At 43.6% G+C, this 20,981-nt stretch overlaps 1 protein-coding gene across 6 annotated transcripts in view; it reads right to left on the reverse strand.

Moving 5' to 3' along the window:
- PIK3CB (phosphatidylinositol-4,5-bisphosphate 3-kinase catalytic subunit beta) overlaps positions 1 to 16,482 on the reverse strand; it is a 186,630-nt gene extending 170,148 nt beyond the window's left edge. For 3 of the 6 annotated variants that reach the window (XM_057738338.1, XM_057738337.1, XM_057738333.1), the window contains exon 1: positions 4,616 to 4,823. The gene's annotated coding sequence lies outside the window, so the exon portion shown is untranslated. Of the gene's footprint in view, positions 1 to 4,393; positions 4,415 to 4,615; positions 4,849 to 16,462 lie in introns of those variants that run through there. The other 3 variants (XM_057738334.1, XM_057738336.1, XM_057738335.1) reach the window with 3 other exon arrangements.
- Positions 16,483 to 20,981: the final 4,499 nt, after the last annotated feature.

Raw genomic sequence — 20,981 nt, forward strand, 5'->3', positions numbered from 1 at the left:
GTAGTGGTAGTTACAAGAATCTAGGCATGTGTTAAAACTCATAGGACTGTACATGAAAAAGTTTTTGTAAAATTTTAAAAATTCAATGTCACTCTCCTTTTAGAAATGTCTTTTTTATTTAAAAAAAAAAAGCATGTACTGACTCAGAAGAAGAAAGGTCTAAATTAGAGATACGCAATCTGCATTATCAGAGCAACTGGTAGGTAGTAACACACTATGCACTAATCCCTTGCATTTTTCTTCTCTCAACTAGAAGCTTGTGACTCAGGATTATTTAACCTGAGACGGTAACATAAAGGCTACCATGGAATATATGAGAGAACAACAACTTAAAAAGGAAGTACACCAGTTTAGAGTCACAGCAAAGTGTAAAGCTGGACCCAGTGGCTGGAAAACCCAGGAAGTCAGACCTTGATTATGAGAAAGTAGAAAGGCCTCTTCAAGAAAGGGCAGCATTCTCTCACACAAGGGTGTCCCAACAGAGGTTAGACTACCAAAGGTGCACAGGTACTCCTTAGAAGAATAGCCTATACAAATCAAGGAATGGAGAGAAGGCAAAGGGGAAAAAAAACTGTCAAAATTTGGAGAGGGAGATGAGAAGCTAAAAGGAGTGAGAAGTGAAGTTTCCCCACACAAGCCTGAAAATCTATCATATTCCCCTTTATCTTCCTTTTCTTTTTCTCTTCTACTAAACATTCAGTATTATTCTTCTAGTCTAGATTTTCCTTCTCCAACATATCTTTTTCCTATTACTCCGACAATGGAATTCTACCCTTTGATTTTTTCCATACCCTTCTTTCTTCACAAACCTGCTAGATAGTCTTCAAGGCTTCAGTCTCAGGCAGGGGTGAAATCCTAAATTATTTGCCCGTTTCTACAACATGACAAAGCTTGCAACTGAGCAGTTAATAGAAGCCAAATGACAGGCATTTATCTCCAAGATATGGTAAGATATAACTGAATCAAATGGTTCAGAGGATACTTACAGAAAAGCACACAAGCAGGAGGAGGTGGGGGGAGGGTCTCAGATTAAAAAAAAAAATTGTGTAATTGACATAAAAACACCTGTCCTCTGTAAAAATTCCAACTGCTAGTGGTTAAAAATCCACCTGCCAATGCAGGGGACATGCGTTCAATCCCTAGTCCAGGAAGATCCCACATGCCTCGGAGCAACTAAACCCATGCACCACAACTATTGAGCCTGTGCTCTAGAGCCCGCAAGCCACAACTACTGAAGCCCGAGGGCCTAGAGCCCGAGCTCCACAATAAGAGAAGCCACCACAATAAGAGAAGCCACCGCAATAAGAGAAGCCACTGCAATAAGAAGCCTGCGCACCACAACGAAGAGTAGCCCTGCTCGCCGCAACTGGAGAAAGCCTGTGCACAGCAACAAAGACCCAACGTAGCCATAAATAAATTATAAATAAATAAATAAATGTTTTAAATCTTAAAAACAAAAATTCCAACTGCTACCCCATAGGATTTGGTATGCAATACTGGATTAAACTACCACATCCTACAGAACCAGTCCCCTCCAGTCAAGACCAAAATTCAGTGCTTCTAATGAACAAAACAAGGCTGGAAAGCTTGTTTGGTTTCTTATTCGCAAAAATACTAATGATTCAGTATACAATGAACAAAATCCACATTTGTTTTCGTTATCAACGGCTTAAGGTCCAAATGCTTAGCCTTTTCCGGAGGTACAGCACCTTAATGAAGACTGAGAGAGTAAGGATACCTAAGAGAATAACTCTAGGCCCTGTGATTACTTATTCATTTGCACAAATCTGGGACCAAAAAAGAGTCAAGTGTGTTCAGTACATGTTATACTTGGAATCAGAAGATTTTATAATATATTTCATTCATACTTTCATTCATTTAATATTAGTTAAATTTTCCAGACACTGTTCTGGTCACTGAGAATACCCCAGGGAAGACAAAGTCCTTTCCATCAGAGAGCTTATAATATGTTGGAGGGAAAAGACCATAAACAAATAAACAAGAAAAAAGCAAGATAATTAACTGACAAAACAGATAAAGAGTCTGGATTTACTTTTTAGTGTAGTAAGACGCCACTGGAGCAGGAAAGCATGTAACAATCACTCTGCTGTCTGAAAATGGACTGTAGGAGAGCGAGGCCAGCAGCAAGGAGACCAGTTAGGAAGCTACTATCCAGGAAGAAGTAAATATATTCGGGATACATTTTAGAAGCAAAATCAACAGGGTTTGCTGAAGGACTGGTTGTGTGCGGCAGTGGGGGAGTAGTGAGGCCAAGCGATGAATTAAGAATGACCACCAGATTTTTCACTTAAGTAGGAGGAAGAGGGGGGCAGCGGGTGCTCTCATGAAATGCAGGCTGCTGGGGAAGGAACAATGAATGAAGAATGGAAGAGCCCACTTTGAACATGTCAAGTTTTAAGATAGACAAAGTGAAGATATGTAGGCAGGTAGAAGAAATTTGATGTGCAGGACTGGAGATAAAAATCTGAGAGTCAACAGTACAGTGATAGTATTTAAACCACAGGACAGGATGAGATCATCCAAAGAGAATACAGGTAGCAAAAAGTAGAGGGATGGGCTTGGATGTCCTGAGGCATTAGGATGTTTTGAATTCAGGAAGAGAAGGAAAAGTCAACAAAAGAGAGAAATAGAGTGAAGAGAAGGAAATCCATAAAAGTGCAGTATTTTGGAAGCGTCCTTTATAGGATTCTTTAATCCATCACCACCCTCCCAACCTGCTGGCCACACACTCTCAAATTCTATAAACAAAAATACTGAGGCCCAGGAAGATTGGGTGACACTCCCAAAGTCCAAGCTACTTGGGACCCAAGACCAGGCCTAAGAACCCAGATGTGACTTCTAACCCCTAGCCTTTTCACAGTGGCTAGCTACTCTTGGGTTCACCAGTGAGACAACAGGGAAGGTCATAATTTAGGAAGAACACAATTAGACTACAAGGAAGAACATAATTTAGATTACAAAGTTAACTTTTAATTTTTTTCTATGTATTTTGTTTACATTCACAAAGCAAGTTGGATCAAAAGCCTTTATGGATAAGTCTCTAAGAAAAGCAGGAAATACAGACAAAAGGTGACAAACGGCAATAAATCAAACCCAACTCAATTTCCTCCACTTCTAAAAAACACTCTGAAGGTAGAAGACCCTCATTAGGATGTGAATCAGGGGTTGTACAACAAAGTTTTTTGTTTTCAGTCATTCTTGCTTTAGTGAATACAATTCCATTATTAAAGCTTAAGATTTTTACTTTGTTCCACACTTGCCTTCGGGAACTAGGTTAAGATCTTTATCCTGACCACCCTTTCCTATGCTACACTATCATGACTTAAGCAGTTCTGCTTTTACCATAAAAATCTCACAGTGTAACCTAAAAACTCCCCAGATGATTAATGAACTGCTGAGAATTCTGACTCGTTGGAGATGATTTTATTAGGAATCATATTTCCAAACATCCATTCAGTGCTTCAAAATAAGTACTCATCTAATTTAATTATGATGACTTCACCAAACAGTCACACTGCCCACGATGATGTTTACAAAAGCACCTGTCACTCCCTTCGTATGCAGCAATACAGAAAAAGGAGTCTGTTTCCATATTCTTCTGTTTATACTCTGTAACAAGTGACAGAGTTTAAGTGTCACTTAAGATTACTTAAACAGCAAAGCACTTCAAGTTTAATGTGTCCCACCATCTTGCATCTAAAGCGAATCCTTTAAACAGCAATTCCCACTCGGTACCTGAGACAGGTATTCCAAAACAGCCTTAGCAAAAAAAAAAAAAAAAAAGAGAGAGAAACTCCAGGATTCGAGGATGAGGCTACAGGATTCTATTTTGGCCACTGTTAAGATAACAGGTTCCAGTATTAAGCAACTCCAGTGGAGGTTACTGCAACATCAAAGCACTTCGGAAATAAACGTGCCCACCAAAAGTACACCCGCAGCCAGGAATCAGCAATAGCTAACAAGGGAAGATGCTGCAGAAGAGTTACTCCTCACAGCCTACCACTGACCGAGCACTTGCTATTCGGTCATGCATATCATCCTGTCCTAGCTCCACAACAACCCTGTGAAAGTACGTATAATTATTCCCGCTAACAAATCCGGATACTCTGGCCCAAGGCCCCAGGGCTGGTCAGTGGCGGCGCTGGGATTTGAAAACACGACCCTATCCCACCAGTCCAGGATCTCCGCCCCTAAAATACACTCTGCGCAAAAAGGCATCTGAGGAACGGGAGCTGGCGGGTGTCCGCAGGGACGGGAGGGGCGCGGACGCCGCCTCTCCCCAGACGCCCCTCAGGAACGCGACCCAAGGCGCCGGCAGCCCGGGGCGCCCGGCCGCGTCCCCGCCGCCCGGAGGCCGGGGAGCGCCGCTCACCTCGGGGAGCCCCGGGAGGGCCGCAGGCGAGCGAGGCACCCCCGCGGGCCGGCGCCCTCGGCGCCCAGCAGGAAGCGCGGCGCGGGCACTCAAGTCGCCGGCGCCGCAGGCTGTGGCGGGCAAGAGCGCGCCGCCGGCCCGCGCGGGGGCACCTCACAGGCTCGCGGCGACTGCGCCGCCCCTCAGCGGCGCCGCATCCGGGTCCCGCGCCGCTGCACTCACCTGCCCGCCGCCGCCGCCGCCGCCGCCGCCGCCACCAGCTCCCGGCTCCGGGTGCGCGGTCAGCAGCCCAGGCCGCTGCGAGCGTCCAGCTGCGGCGCCCCCATCCCCGGCTCTCTCAGGCACCACCCGCCTGCCCCGCGCAGCGCTACACCAGCCCGCCACCCGCAACTGCCATGGCCAGCTCCGCCGCCGCCGCACCGACCGACGGAGCACGCGCGCGCCGCCGCCGTGCCCGCGCGCGCGCCTCGCGGGTCCGCCTCTCAGCCGCCCTCGCCCCGCCCCCCCGAGCCGCTGCGGCCAATCCCCGACTTGCGAGCTGGGCCGGGCCGGGCTGGGCCGGGCTGGGCCGGGCTGGGAGGGGAGATAGGCCGAACCACCGCTGAGTCTTCGCCTGCTGCCTGCGCAGCCGCCGTGGTGATTGATGTTCGGCGTTTCTGCTCCTCTTTGCGGCTCCGGGAGGACTCGGGATCCGGAATCCACAGCAAGCCGCCTTCAGAAGAGACCCACCACCTGCCGCGGCCTTCGTAGCCGCCTCCGAGAGATTACTCTGTTCCTAGGTTTCCTTGCCGGCCTTCTCCTCCCAGTCATTCTCCCCACTTCTGCGACTTTGAACCGATCTCTCTGTTCCTGGGCACTGCGCTTTGCTTTCCCCTCTCCTGTCACTCCTGTTCTGGGGCTGGGGCCGCTAGGTCCGCTGCCCCACAGCTGGCCCTTCAATCCCTGCACTCGTAAGAAAAGCAAAAGTCCAGCCTTCCAAGCCCAAGATTCTTTTTCTGTGTGATCATTTTGGCGATAACAACTAACATTTATCTGCAGAGCCTTACAGTTTACCCAGCCCTGTTCGCATACCTTTATCTGCTGTTATCTTTTGACCTCAACCGGGAAATTTCATGGTCCTCTTTCTTAGTGGCACACTTGAATTTCACTGACTCAAAACCAAAAATTTAACTTATTGTAAGCTAGTATATTGTAAAGTTATTGTGACTTATTGCTACTGTAACATCTCAAATAGTTGAGTAGTCTGGGATGGCATCTCAAGTAAACCTAATAGAAAGCAAAGGTGGCAAACAAGCCTGTGATAAAAGAATAGTTTATTTGATCAATGATCCTGCTTTAATTGACTATTCATAATAAACCAAATCTCGAGCCATAAAAATATACAAAACAAAGACTTAGAGGAAATTTTTTAAAGAATAGAAATACAACTTAAGTGAGGGGAAACTTTAAGCAAGACAGGAAGCCCAGAATCATCAAAAAAAATTCTACTTAAATATTTTGAAAGTTTTGCATGACATCACACTAAGTTAAAAAAAACAAAAGTAGATGGAATAGAACTACACAAAACATATGGCAAACACATTGTATCTCTATCTTAAAAGAGTCTCTATAAATGGACTTTTAGCTCAATGTTTTTAAAATACAGACAACGTATATAAGCAGGCAATTAATGGAAGAGAAAACCCAAATGATTCATTACAAAGATGTGTATTTCACTAATAGTCATGGAAAAGCAAATTAAAACAGTAATCCATTTTTCACTCATTAGATTGGCAAACATGAACAAAACCAATAAATGATACATAGGGAAACAAGCTCTGATGGGAGTGTAAATTGCCACAAACTTTCTAGGAGTAATCTGGGAATACCTATTAAAATTTAAAATACATATATCTATCCATTGACCAAAAAATACATTAACTCTGCCCTATAGAAAAGCTAAAGAAAATACTAGTTGTAAGGATGGGCCAAAGGATGCTGTGTTGGGTTAAATGTTGGCCCTCCAAAAGATATGTCCACCTGGAACCTGTGAACATAGCCTTATTTGGAAAAAGGATCTTTACAGATGTAATTAAGTTAATGATCTTGAAATGAGATCATCCTAGATTTGTGGTGGGCCTTAAATCCAATGACAGGCATCCTTTCAAGAGAAAGGCACAGAAAGATTTGAGATAGAGACCCAGAGATAACGGGGATGTGAAGAATGAGGCAGAGTTGGGAGTGATGCATGTACAAGCTAAAGAATGCCAAGGGTTGTGACAGCTACCAGAAGCTATGAGGGGGCCACAGAACGGGTTCTCAGAGCCTGCTAACACTTTGATTTCAGATTTTGGAACTCCAGATCCCAGAGAGAATACATTTCTGTTGTTTTAAGCCACCCAGTTTGTGATAATTGTTAAAATTGCCACAGGAAACTAACACAGATGCTTATTGTGTTACTTGAAGTGCAAAACAAACACAAACTAGGAACAATGTGATTGTCTGCAGATAGTGGAATACATGAACTAATGGTACTGCCTCCCTACTATGCAATGTTATACAATGATGAAAATTAGTTAGACCTATCTATATTGACCCAGAAGGATTTCCATGATATATTGCTAAAGTGGAAAATGCAAATTGAAGAGTGATAAAGAGTGGTATGGGGCTTCCCTGGTGGTGCAATGGCTAAGAATACCCTACCAATGTAGGGGACAAGGGTTCAAGTCCCTGTCTAGGAGGATCCCACATGCCACAGAGCAACTGAGCCCACACACCTAGAACCCCTGCTCCACAACAAGAGAAGCCACTGAAGTGAGAAGCCCGAGCCCCACAAGAAAGAGTAGCACCCCCCCACCTCTCACCTCAACTAGAGAAAAGCCCTCCCCTCACACAGCAGTGAAGACCCAATGCAGCAAATAAATAAATAAACAAATTTATTTTTTTAAAAAAAGAGTAGTATGATGCTATAGGTATATTGCTGACCATTTATAGATATATTCATGTGGGTATAGAGAAAGGGATGGAAGAATTTACACTGGGCTGACCACGTTGGATAGCTCAGAGGGCTGGAATAGGAGGGGTTAGGTGGGAGGGAGTTATCTTTTTCTTTATAGATATTTGATATCTTACTGTTAAGACCATTGTAGGTATTATCTTATTCCTTTAATAAATAAAGCTTTAAAGGGAAAAAAAAAAAAACCAACAACTTGCGACTAGTTTTTAAACCATGATTAAGGTAGTGAAGATAAAGACAAGGTTCAATCTGTTCAATTTTAGAAGATTCAAACGTTCTCCATTACCCCCACTTCCCCACTACTGAGTTTTGAGTTATATGTTCAATATATACTCTTGTGGGTTTGTTTTTTTTTGGGGGGGGGGTGTTTCTCCTACTTTCCTTCTTCTTGTGAGTACTTCCTTACTTCTGGGTATTTCCTAGGCTCACAAAAATTTTTTTTTTAATTTTTGAATTTGAGTTCTTCCTTTTCATTTTATAAGTAATAAATATGCATGATTTGAAGTCCAAAATGTACAATTGAACATGCAGTAAAAGTCTCTCTCTCAGCTATTATTCTCTCTTCACTAGACAACCAAAGTTGTCTGTTTTTTGAGCATCTTTCCAGAAGTATTGTATACATATATAAGCAAGTACAGGTATATGTTCCCATTTTTTTAAACATATGGAAATGTTTGATTCATGTTTTTTTCAGGTAATATATATCAGGTTGTTTTATATTAGTGCTTATAGAGTTTATGTATTCTTTTACAGTTTTACTGCTATATAGAACACAAAAAAACTGCCCACATCATATATTTTCACAAATGGAACACACCTGTGTAACCACTTCTCACTCGATAAAGGACATGACAAATATCTCAGAAGCCACTTGTGACCCCTTTCAGTCACTGCCCTGCCCCCAGGGGTAACCACAAGCCCAGCTTCTATCACTAGAGATTCCCTTTTCCTGTTTTTGAACTTTAATTAAATAGATTCATATAGTGTGTGCTCGTTTTGAGTTTGGCTTCTTTTGCTCTATATTTCCTCTACGTTGTTTCGATATTCATACACTACTGTATGTGGCTGTTTTTTGCTCTTTCTCCTTGTGATACAAGATTTCATTGTATCTGCATTCTATTTTCTGGCTGTATAATGTTCTGTTGTAAGAATATACTATATGTATATGGTCCCTTATTGATGGATATTTTTAGACTATTTCCACAATCTTTTGATATACAAACAATGCTGCAATGTACAACCTTGAATTTATATCCTTTTGTGCATATGCAAGTGTAACTACAGAATAAATCCTTAGAAGTAGAATTATTTGGTCAATAGGTATAGGTATGTGTAATTTTGAAGGATATTGCCAAATCACCCTTTCTATGGAATGTACCCTTTACATTCCCACCAGCAGAATACTTGAGAGCTTATTTTCTTAGAATTGTAGAGCTTGGAGCTTGGAGACTTAGAAATTACATTGTATAGATGACTCATCTTACAGAGGGAGAAGCCTAAACCCTTAAAGATGAAAAGAGTTGTACAAAGCCCTAGAACAAGTTACTTATCATCCCCAGATTCTGAAGGAGGAGGCCTGGATGCTGGTCTCCATATCAGAGAGAGCCTACAAAGCCTCAGACATCCTGTCCTGCCCACAGCTATTGGCATGCTGCCTCTCTCTCCCCTCCTCTTCCCCAGCTGCCTTCAAAGACCACTTCAAAAAGGACCAGCCACACACAGACCCATACCCACACACCCACACACCCACACACCCACACACACACACACACACACACTCATCAGGGCCACCAACCATGGGAGGAAGGAGACAGAAAGTAAAAGGCAATGGAGTATAGAAGGGACACAGAGGGGACCAGACACCACATTCTCCTGAAACGCAAAGTAAAAGATATATAAGGCTTTGAAGGGAAATTCAATAAAGCAATTACACACACAGGAGCAAACACATACATATACACACACAAGTCATAAATGAATTTTGTGGTAATATACAACTGTAAAAATAATGAGGCATTTCTATATGAACTGATCTGGAACAATCTCCAAAATATTATTTAATGAAATAGGCAAGATGCAAAACAGTAAAGTCTGCTACTGTCTGTATGTGTATAGATTATTATCAGAAAAGCACAAGAAACTAGCAATGGTTGCCTGGGAAAAGGAGAACTAGAGGTTGGGAAACAAGAGTGGAAGGGAGAATTAATTTTTAGGTTATTGTCTTTTATGTTATCTGAAATTTTTATCATGCTCACACATTACCTATTAGATAAATATAGAGAGATATATAAAAATATGTATAAAGAAAGCATATAAAAGGGCTGTAATTTCACCAGAGGTATGACCATCATTGAGGAAGGAGAGTCAAAAAACAAGAAAAGAAGGGGTGGAGCCTAGTAAGGGAGCCAGTGAGGCAATGAGGGCACTAGAAGGACAGGAAGTAGACTCAGCGACTAGCCTTGCAAATTGAGAAGGCTGATCACACTATATTTTAAGTGCAATTTATCTTCAACCCTATTAACTTGCAAGTGTTGAATGGTATCATTCACTAAAGAAATATAAGTTGAATGTTGAATAATAATAAATCAGGCACTTTTAAAACGAATTAGCTCTGGTATGCAGGGTTAGCTAGATCAAAGATTGTAGCCCTGGTTCCCAAGGGGTCTGGGTGTGACTCTGCCTTGTGGAATGTGAGCTATTTATCAACAAAGGCTCTGCCCTGTTTGTTGTTATGGACAAGTCACCTGAAATTGCAGTTTAACCTGTTTTTGTAAATAAGGATGTAATGTAATTAAATTAACATTTTAAATAACCTGCTACCTTGGACAGCTGGAATCCAGAATTCTCTGGTCCATTAAAAAGGCGTCAGAAGCAGAAATGTCTCAAACAGGCCAGTGGCCTGTTTGCAGTTGGAGAGCCTATACTCAGCTCCTTTGGTAGCTCACAGGGCCTTATATTTGCAAAACAAAGCCCTAACTTCAAAGGGAATTCCTTTAGCTAAAAAATGAGCTTCATCAGAACCTTTTTTCTTTAAGCAATCACCAAACCAAAGAGTTGACTTTACTTCCGCTTCTTAATCAAGCCTATATTTCAAGATGTAAGTAGAGGAGACAGTTTGACTTTTTGCAACAACTTTTGATACTTCTATCAAGCCGAGCTCACAGGTCTAGAGCAGTCTTGAAATACCTATGCAAATGAATGGGAAAGCTAGCAGGTACAGGATGGGTCTGGAAAATAGACACCTGGATTGCTCAGTCTGAAAGGGTGGGGACCAGAGAGGAACATGAAATGACTCCACTAGTCCTCAATACCCCAGATTGGTCAAGGAGTGGATAAATGTTGTTCCTCTTAGAACGAGCAAGACTTACACATTCAGAAGGTTCAGGGATGTTCCAACTGGACAGAACGTCCAGAATGAAATCAGCAAGTATTTGTCAACTGTCTCCTTAATAGATACCGAGAGACATTCACACAAGACAGTGTTTCCCAATTCTAATAATACACAGAGTCTGTGGAGGGTTAAAAAAAAAAATGTCCCAGACTCTTGAGAATATTCACTTCTTCATTCACCAGCAAGAATCCCAGGTGCTGGATAAATGGTGGAGATGGGGGGGTGAACAAAACAACATGTTTCCTACAGCATCTGCTGCAGAGGAAGTCTGTCATTAATGAAGTCATCTCATGATTAACTACAAATTACAGCTAAGTGCCATAAGGAGGGGGCACCTGACGATTGGAAAGTAAATAATAATGGAGGAATTGACTGAGGAGGGAAAGCAAAAGTTTCTCTGAGGAAGGGGAAACTGCCTCAGTCTGAAGGAAGATTAGAGCAGGCAAACAGTGGGAGCCAAAAGGGTGGCAATCAGAAAAAACAGTCGAGGCAAGATTCCTGTGGCAGCAGGGAGCATGGCTACTTGAAAAATCAAAACGACCGGCTGGAGTGCAGGGAGCACGTTATTGTTACCAAACTGGTCCACTGGGCCTGCGCCAGGGTCCTAGCCCGGGCGAGACCTCTTCCCTCAGATAAGGAGGTTCTTTTTCCAAATCAGATTTGCATAGCCAATAACGAAACCTATACTGAGATTAGAACAGCACAAGCTTTATTCAATGGTCAGAGAATGGAGAAGCAGGAACTTACTTCACAAATCAACTTCTCAACCCAATTCTTGTGGAGAGAGACACCAAATATATTGGAGGGGCAAAGTAAAACGGAAGAATTTGGAAAGAGCTGGAGAAATATTAATGCGTTATCAGAGAACAGGGGTGTGGTTTGGACCTGAAACTGATGCAACTCGCCTTTCAGTCCTTGTATGGGCTTTTCCGGTTGTTGTCATGGCAATTGTCAACTGTCATGGCCTGGTAGCAGTGTTATTGAACATGCTAATGTATTATAATGAGCACATAGTGAGGCTCAAGATCTACTGGGAGTCTAATCTTCTGCCATCTTAGGCCTAACCAGTTCTTATTTTTTCTCTTTGCACCTTCCTCCTGATACTGAGGTAAGAGTAATTAGTTTCCTGGGAATTCCCTGGCAGTACAGTGGTTAGGACTCTGTGCGCTCACTGCCAAAGGTGAGGGTTCAATCCCTGGTCAGGGAACTAAAATCCCATAAGCTGCAGCATGGCCAAAAAAAAACCCAAAAAACAAACCAAAAAAAGAAAAGAGAGAGAGGGGCTTCCTAGGTGACGCAGTGGTTGAGAATCCACCTGCCAATGCAGGGGACACGGGATCAATCCCTGCTCCAGGAAGATCCCACATGTCACAGAGCAACTAAGCCCGTGCACCACAACTATTGAGCCTGCGTTTTAGAGCCCGTGAGCCACAACTATTGAGCCCATGTGCTGCAACTACTGAAGCCCACGCACCTAGAGCCCGTGCACCGCAACAAGAGAAGCCACTACAATGAGAAGACCAAGCACTACAACAAAGAGTAGCCCCCGCCAGCAGCAACTAGAGGAAGCCCATGCACAGCAAGGAAGACCCAAGGCAGCCAATAAATAAATTAATTAATTGAATAAATTTATATTTAAAAAAAAAAAAGGATTGGTGCTGTGGATCTGGAAGCCAACACATGAAGGATGGCTACCCTGGAGAGCTGACAGGAGCAGATTGGGCATGAACTAGAAATAAACCTTCTCCATGTTCAATCACTGAGATTTAGGAGTTGTTTGTAACGGCAGCAAACCTAGTAAACTTTTATCTTACTGATATAGACCCAAATTTGAGTAACTCTACAGAGGAAACACATAACCCCAAGGGTAAACACTGAAATAATTCAGAATTTACACAGACTTTCTTTCATCTACAACAACATCTACATCTCACCTGCATTCATAGACCATTATTCGATTATGAACTCCCATACCTAGCTTTTCAAAACTGCATCTGATTGCAGCATCTGATTTTCTACATGATGTCTTTTGTCGTTGTTGTCGTTGTTAATTTTTTTTTAATGTGGACTATTTGTAAAGTCTTTATTGAATTTGTTACAGTATTGCTTCTGTTTTATGTTTTGGTTTTTTGGCTGCGAGGCATGTGGGATCTTAGTTTCCCAAACAGGGATTGATCCCACACCCCCTGCATTGGAAGGTGAAGTCTTAACCACTGGACTGCCAGGGAAGTCCCTACGTGATGTGTTAAACACTGAAGAAGAGCGAGTTTTTTTTTCATTTTGTGAAATTGAATAGAAAACATTTATCATGTGCCACTCTACTATCTATTAGCACCAAGCTAAGTATCTAAATTCATTCATTGAACATTCCTAGCAGACCGAATGAAGGTCTATTATGATATGCATTTTCCATAGGAGAAAACTGAGGCTCAGTTGTATCTCCTACCAGATTGTGATTCCAGGCTATTGTATAGTGTTTATTTCTATACTTCCCACAGTTGACACAGAGCTTTACTCTGAGTGAGTCTTCAGCAAATGTGTATTAGATCCCTTCACTCAAATCCACATAGCAAGTCATGAAACAGGGATTCAAACCCCATCTGTTCAGGACAATAGCCCCAGTTCTTTCCACACCATACTCACACCACTCCAGCCTCCGTCAGTTCTACTCCTCCAGGATTTTAATTAATTCAGTGATTTCTAAAACACGCAGTTTATGGCCTAACCATACATGGCAGCAAGAAAAAAGTTTTTTAAAATTTTGTACTCAACTTTGAAAACCATTAAAGTCATCTGTTATTTGAAAAAGAAAAGAATAGAGAAAACACACCTTAACTGTACATATGATTAAATGACCTTGAGGATGTAACACAAGCCAACCAAAGCACAGAAACCCAGAGTTCACCCTGCAAGAGCATCCTGAAATTGTGTCTCTACTTCCACTCTGAATTTTTGAATGAGAATGAGCTTCCCAGGTGTTATTTTCCAGAGATGACATGACTTAATATCTGGAATTCTGGGCTGCTCTGAAGCGGAAAGATAGTACCTTTTTAAAATTTTTTTATTTTTTTTAATTTATTTATTTGGCTGTGCTGGGTCTTAGTTGCAGCACAAGAGGTCTTTGTTGCCACGTGTGGGATCTTCATTGCGGCACGTGGAATCTCTTAGTTGTGGCATGCAAACTCTTAGTTGAGGCATGTGGCATCTAATTTCCTGACCAGAGATGGAACCCAGGCCCCCTGCATTGGGAGCACGGAGACAGCCACTGGACCACCAGGGAAGTCCCTGGAAAGATAGTATCTTATCACACGTCAGTCCAAGCAGCTCATGCAGGGCTGCGGAAACTTTTTGACCCAATCTCCAGCAAAAGATGCATTTTATTGCAACCCTGTAAGCACATGTGGAGGTGTGTGTGTATTTGTAATATTATGTGATGAAATAAAAATGTGATGGAATAAAACACTTATCATGTGTGATGCAATCTGATGTTTTCTAGGCCATTTCTATTTTCTATGCTATATTATTTCATGTTTTAAGAATTATTGTTGTAATGCACCAAGTTAATTTCACCATCCATTGAGTCTTGCAATTTGAAAAACACAGGTCTAATGCAAACATAGAAGTTGCTACTCCTTGAATGCCTGTATACATATATCTTATTTACGTGAAACTTTAGCACCTATCACCCCCCCTTTTATTTATTTATTTATTCTAAATAAATGAGGGAGTGAACACCTACCATGTGCGACTGAACTAGGAGTTAAGAATGCAACCATGAGCAAAACTAAGAGCCAAAGGTGAGGGAATCCTTGCCCAGGTGGAGCTTACAGCCTACTGAGGGAGACAGACTTTCAACCAATATGAAATTAAATTAAAAACTATTTTTGAATTACAAAATTGCTATGAGAATGTCAGTCCGATATATGTAACAATGTGTGGGGTTGGGGGCAGCATCTCTTGGAGTGACATTTAAGCTAAGACCTAAAGTCCAAAGAGATGTTAGCCCACACTGGGCACAGTGATTAAGAATCCGCCTGACAATGCAGGGATCAAGGGTTCAATCCCTGGACCAGGAAAAGCCCGCATGTCATGGAGCAACAAACCCCATGCGCCACATCTACTGAGCCTGTGCTCTAGAGCCCGAGAGCCACAACTACTTACCCCGCGTGCAGCAACTCCTGAAGCCTAGGTGCCTAGAGCTGGTGCTCTGCAACAAGAAAAGCCACCGCAATGAGAAGCCCACGCACCGTGGCAAAGAGCAGCCCCCACTCGCCACAACTAGAGAAAGTCCATGTGCGCAGCAATGAAGACCCAATGCAGCCAAAAAAAGAAGGAGGAGAAGGAGAAAAAGAAAAAAGAAGTTAGCCACCTGGATGTGCGGGGCAAAGGAGTGGGGAAAGCATTCAAGGCAGAGGAAAGAGCACCCACATCAATGAACAGAGGCAGGAAGGAGTTGGGCACATGTAAAATCCCTCCCCACATCCACTCTGCACAAAGGGTCCTGCACTTCTGTTGTTTCTGATCCCACTTTTCCTCTGGAAGCCCTGACCCCTTACTCTACATGGGCCTGGTGGGACTGCTTTGTGGGAGCTTTGCTCTTATCCCACAGACATGAGTTGAGAGCTCCGCACCTTCCTGACCACGGTGATGAATGTGATTAGTTCAGGGAGGAGCAGGTACTTTAACTGGACCAATCAAGGTCACCTTTATAATTGGTATGTGGGTAGGGTCTCTTTGTCTCTGGAACTGTAGACGTAAGATAAAGTAAAGCCAGAGCTGTCTTCCACTGTGTGAAGGAGCAGGTTAGAAAATGAAACCGAAAAATAAGAGGAAGAGAGCTCTAAGAGCAGGTGCAATAGAGGGAGAAAGAACATCAGTTGAAACTCTGGGTCCAGACTGGCCTCAAGCCCACAGCCCGGCAGCACTTCAGAATTGTTTGAGCTATTAACTCCATTCTTTCCTATTACTGCTTTTAGCTGGTTCTCTGCTATTTGCAACTGATTGCAAATGTGAAAGGAAGAGTAGAAAGCCAATTGATTTATTTTTTACAAGAAGAACAAAAATATGTTTGTGAGGTCACAGACACCCTTCTTCCATGAATGGGAAATTTGCCTGGAATATGCCAGGTTTCAAGAGTTCTAGATTTATGAGGTTGGTCATTTTCTCCCTTCCTTCCTTCTCTCCTTCCTTCTCTTCCTTCCTTCTTTCCGTAGTTCCTTCCTTCTCTCTCTCTCTCTGTCTCTCTCTCTCTCCATCATTACTGTATCAGCTGAGTGGAGAAACATTGCAGGAGTTTTTAGAGAAAGCTGGGAAGCTATGATATATTCCCAGCTAGAAAAATATCTAGCTAGAGTGGCTTAGATGAAGGTGTGGTGCCAGCAATAGAGCTCAAGAGAAGCAAACTGAAGAACAATTTTGGTAGAGCTGCTAGGACTTGGTCATAGATTAGATATAAGGGGCTGAACTGTCAAGATGAATTAATAAAATGGATAAATTAACACATGCTAAGTTAAACAGTCACAGAGCAGTTGGAATGTCTCAGATCCTATGGTAGGAGCTAGGACAGCAGAGTTGAAAATAGTCCCTGCCTTCAAGGAGTTTACAGCAGAGGAGCCTTTAACATTTAGAAAAGAAACAAACAACAACAACAATGAAACCAAACCAGGAGTAGTGAAGGGCTCACCTGGGCTTGAGAGAATGAGCTTTGTAGTCCTTCTAGACTTGGGGGCCTGAGCCTTGCCTTTGGAAGACAAGACTCGAGTTAACTGTGGTAATGACACCGAGCAGGGTTCTGTGGGGTTCCTGGGCACAAAGCCATTCTGTGTCCCCTATTTCTTTAATTATAGGAAACAGTCTTCATTCAGCCTCCATGACCTTCCCTGAGTTCCAGTGGGCAGATTTAAGCGGTTGTTAATTAGGGAAGGGAGGGGATGCCCGAGACCACAGAGAAACAGTCAAGAGCAGCCTTGGGTCAAGGTTCTGTTTCCCCAGCAACAATACACACAACAATACCTTTGAGCTATTTTGCAGAAGCCAAAACCCCCTCCAGGTGTGAGACGTTAATGATTAATGGTGGTACGCTGCCCACAAGCATGGAGACCCCAGACCCGTTGGACCTGAAGGTTGGTGATGCTGACTCCTACCTACCTCACCACCGACTCATCAGAAGAAGGCAGGACTGTGACTGCCTCGATCCTTATCGCCTGCCCCTGACCACGAGCCCCAACGATAAGACCTCTCCCTATTCTCCAGAGAGGGGGGCACCGTTCTTGAGGCACTAGCCTACTGTGTACCCTCTTTGCCTGGCAGAGTAATAAAGCTGTTCCTTTCTAGTCCTCCAAAGCTCTGTCTGTATTTCTATTTGGTATCGGTGAACAGAGGCCAGGTTTCTCTCGTCAACAGTAACCTAGTCTCCAGACCCCTCAGGCTGTTGAAGGGACCAGGTGAAGGACTCAGGATAGCTCTGGGAGCACAGTGTCTGAGAGGAAGGAAAAAAGAGGGGGCAAAATTGAGTGCAGGTTGGAAGTGTGGAGCTTCATTGTCAAACCAGTGGAATAGAATTTGGAGGAAAAAGGGGTATGAGAGTAGCTGTTTTATGATGATGGAATGGGAGCCTCCAAGGGCAGTATCAAGCCAGTTATCTCAGAGGCCGTGTGATTAAATGCTCAAATCACATGCTTTATGAAACTAAGGGAAAACCACATAGGAAGAAGCAAGGGGAAAGAGATGGGGTCAGTTGTTGCATTTAGGATAGCAAGCAAAGAGATGGAAACATGACAGTACTTGAATCTTGGGGGGGCACAAGGTTTGTATGTTGTCTCTTGGTTGCATTAGCCTTCCCTGCTAATGGTGACTTACAGAGACCAGAGTTTTGAGGTTTGATCAAAGGTGTGCCCATAGATGGAAGTTTCCCAATCATTGAACACACTAACTAACTCCAAAGAAAAGCCCAGATCAATACACCTGGCCACTGATGTAGCTCACCAATGAATCAGCTGAGCAGCTATGGGTTTTATTTGTATATTTTGGACAGAGGATGGAGCTAGAATGGTTGCTATCTTCCGCATTAAGATTTTATGCATGAATATTTAGTGTCATGTATATTTAGGATATCATGCATATTTAGAATTCCAGTGCCTCATCATATATTTAGTACCTCTAGCATATTAGGTATCTCTTGGCCCCTCCATCCTTCCTTTCTGTGTTTAAACACACACATCTTGTACTTACTATCTTTATTTCACAAATTTATAAAAGGTTTTGCTTTCATCTTACAAAACTATAAACATTCATTTTCTAAAATAGAATCAAATAGTCTATGAAAAAAATGCACAATACAGTAAAACTTCCAGGTCTCCAAGTCAGAGAAGCTTCTAGGAGTGGTGAGAAGTAGTCAGGTCAAGAGGGCCTGAAACCCTTGGGGAGGACCCTTCAAAAACCAAAGAGGAGGGACTTGCCTGGTGGCACAGTGGTTAAGAATCTGCCTGCCAATACAAGGAACATGGGTTCAGTCCCTGGTCTGGGAAGATCCCACATACCTTGAAGCAATAAAGCCTGCAAGCCACAACTACTGAGCCCACATGTCACAACTACTGAAGCCCAAGTGCCTAGAGCCTGTGCTCCGCAACAAGAGAAGTCACCGCAGTGAGAAGCCTACACACCACATTGAAGAGTAGTCCCTGCTCGCCGCAAGTGAAGTCCACGCACAGCAATGAAGACCTAACGCAGCCAAATACATAAATAAATAAAATAAAATAATTTTTAAAAAGATTTAAGAAAACAGGATTAAAAGAAAAAAAAGAATCTGCCTGCCAGTGCAGGGGACATGGGTTTGATCTCTTGTCCAGGAAGATACCATGTGCTGCAGAGCAACTAAGCCTATGTGCCACAACTACTGAACCTGCACTCTAGGCCCATGAGCCACAACTACTGAGCCCACGAGCCACAACTACGAAGCCCATGCGCCTAGAACCCGTGCTCCACAGCAAGAGAAGCCACCGCAATGAGAAGCCCAAACACCACAAGGAAGAGCAGTCCCCACGCGTTGTAACTAGAGAAAGCCCACCACGCACAGCAACAAAGACCCAATGCAGCCAAAAATAAATAAAGTAAATAAATTTATTAAGAAACAAAACAAAACAAAAAAAAACAAAGAGGAAAGGGACTTTCTCCCTCAGGAGTCAAGAGCTGAAACCAGGAAGGGAAGAGGTGCAGCCAGAGCCTTCCAAGGGATGCTCCAGGGCCAGTAGCCAGAGATGTGATAGGGAAGCAGCTGGAATAAGTGGCACAACTTAGCACCCAACCCAGACAGGCAGGATGGTTGACACCCAAACTTGTAGCAAGTGGCTTTTCCCTAGGACTCCAAGAAAGGAGAATTCAGGGAAGAGGTGAGAGGAAGAGGGGCCAGGTCCAGCCCAGCCCAATCTTCCTTCAGATGAATAAAAACCAACTCATACCAGGACTCCCTAGGTTTCTTGCAAATCTGTTACTTCCTCAAAGTTAGTTATTTTTGTTATTCCTTGTTTCCCTGCAGCTCAACTAGTAAAATGAATAGGGTTTAAGCAAAGAAAGGAGGAAGTGCAATGGGGGGTTGGCTACTTATTTAAAAGCTGGCCTGGGGAGTGGAGAACAGCCCCAGATGGGGCAGATGGGGGTGGGGGTGGCCCTGTGAATGGACAGCACCCAGGGAGCTTTTGTGGGGAGAGAGAAAATGGGTCCATCCCAGCGGAGGTGTGAATGCTGGCTGGGGAGCAGGGGGTGGGGAGGGGGATGAGAGCTCAGACCCTGACAGCTAGGCCAGCCCCTCAGGGAACACGTGGGCTTTCTAAAACTGCTTTGCTTTGTAGTCAGAGGTGTAGGAACTGACTGCTGTGGGAAGGGGGAAGTGTGGGAAGCAGTTCTGCCCCCTCCCTCCAGGCTCCCGCCCTTAGCTCGGCTGCCTCTTCCATCACTGTACACTCATTGTCTGCTCTCTGTTGGTCTCCCCCACCAGACCGTGAGCGTCCAGGGAGCAGGCACTGTGTCCGATTCACCTCTTTCTGCCTCATAATGTGGCCCAGCGAGGGGCCTGACACTTGGAAGTTTCTCAAAGAGTTACTTGTTGAATGAATGAACAAATGAATGCTTTCTCCAAACTACGCTGAACTTCTAGATGGGATTTACAAAGAAGGAAAGGCCTGATTACCCACTTACCCTGTGCCTCCAGGATTCCAGGAGGCAGTGAGCCCCTAAAGTTTGGTTTCTGTGATTACATGTATTTTCCTGGAGGTATGATTCTGTATCATTCATCAGATGTTCAAAGGGGTGTGTGTCCCCTCAAAAGGATAAGAATAATCACTTGAGAATGTAGCAAAGGATGGAGATTTTATATAAATTTCCCCCGCACTGATTTCTCTGAACCAAATTACTTTTTCTTCGCAACACTACTGTTTTCTTTCTATATATAATCTCTGGGGTTTGTTATTTTGTGATGTCACAATCTCCCATTCACCTGAGGAAATGGTAACAAGCTGCTGGCGGGGCTGAGAACACTACCCCAACATATGGTACCCTGGCATAGCACATATTTGAAGCTGAAGGAGTTTTAAAAAGTGGCAGAAGCAAGGAGGGTCACTCTGTGACCTCCCTGCCCTTCTTCCTTGAAACAGGTCAGAAAACTCCCATGTGAAAAGTACCCTCCCTGTGCTAGGAGCAAGGGGGACTTTCTGTGTCACCAGAGAGAGGGAATTTGGGGCCGATGTTGTATAAACAAACTCTGTTAAGCTAACCCTTATCTTCCTAGTGACTTCTTCACCATTCACTACTCCTAGCCCAAACCCCTTTGTGTTGTCAATTCTTCACACATTTATCATTTGTCTAAGAGATATAAAAGCTTTCTGTTCCGGTCACTTCTTCAGGTCTTATTCTCTGGTGAAGAATTTAATAAAAATGTAGTAAAACGTGTACACTGTTCTCTTGTTTGTCAGTTTAATTCTCACACCCAGCCAGGGAAGCTTTTTCCTCCTGGCCGCTGCCTCAGCCCACGTCCCCTTTTTCTTTTTTCCCACACTCCTGGCTCGTTTGTTCCTGGTTTTGCAGGTGGGAAGGCAGCGTGGAGCAGCTGTGGGGCTCGTTGGAAGTGAGACCTCAAGGGCCGAGTCAGAACCCGGAAGAGAGGGGCTGAGTTACCCTGCTCCCTTATCCAATTCTGCGCGCTCGTTCAG

This window comes from Hippopotamus amphibius, chromosome 6, assembly GCF_030028045.1.
Source record: "Hippopotamus amphibius kiboko isolate mHipAmp2 chromosome 6, mHipAmp2.hap2, whole genome shotgun sequence".
NCBI lineage: Eukaryota > Metazoa > Chordata > Mammalia > Artiodactyla > Hippopotamidae > Hippopotamus > Hippopotamus amphibius.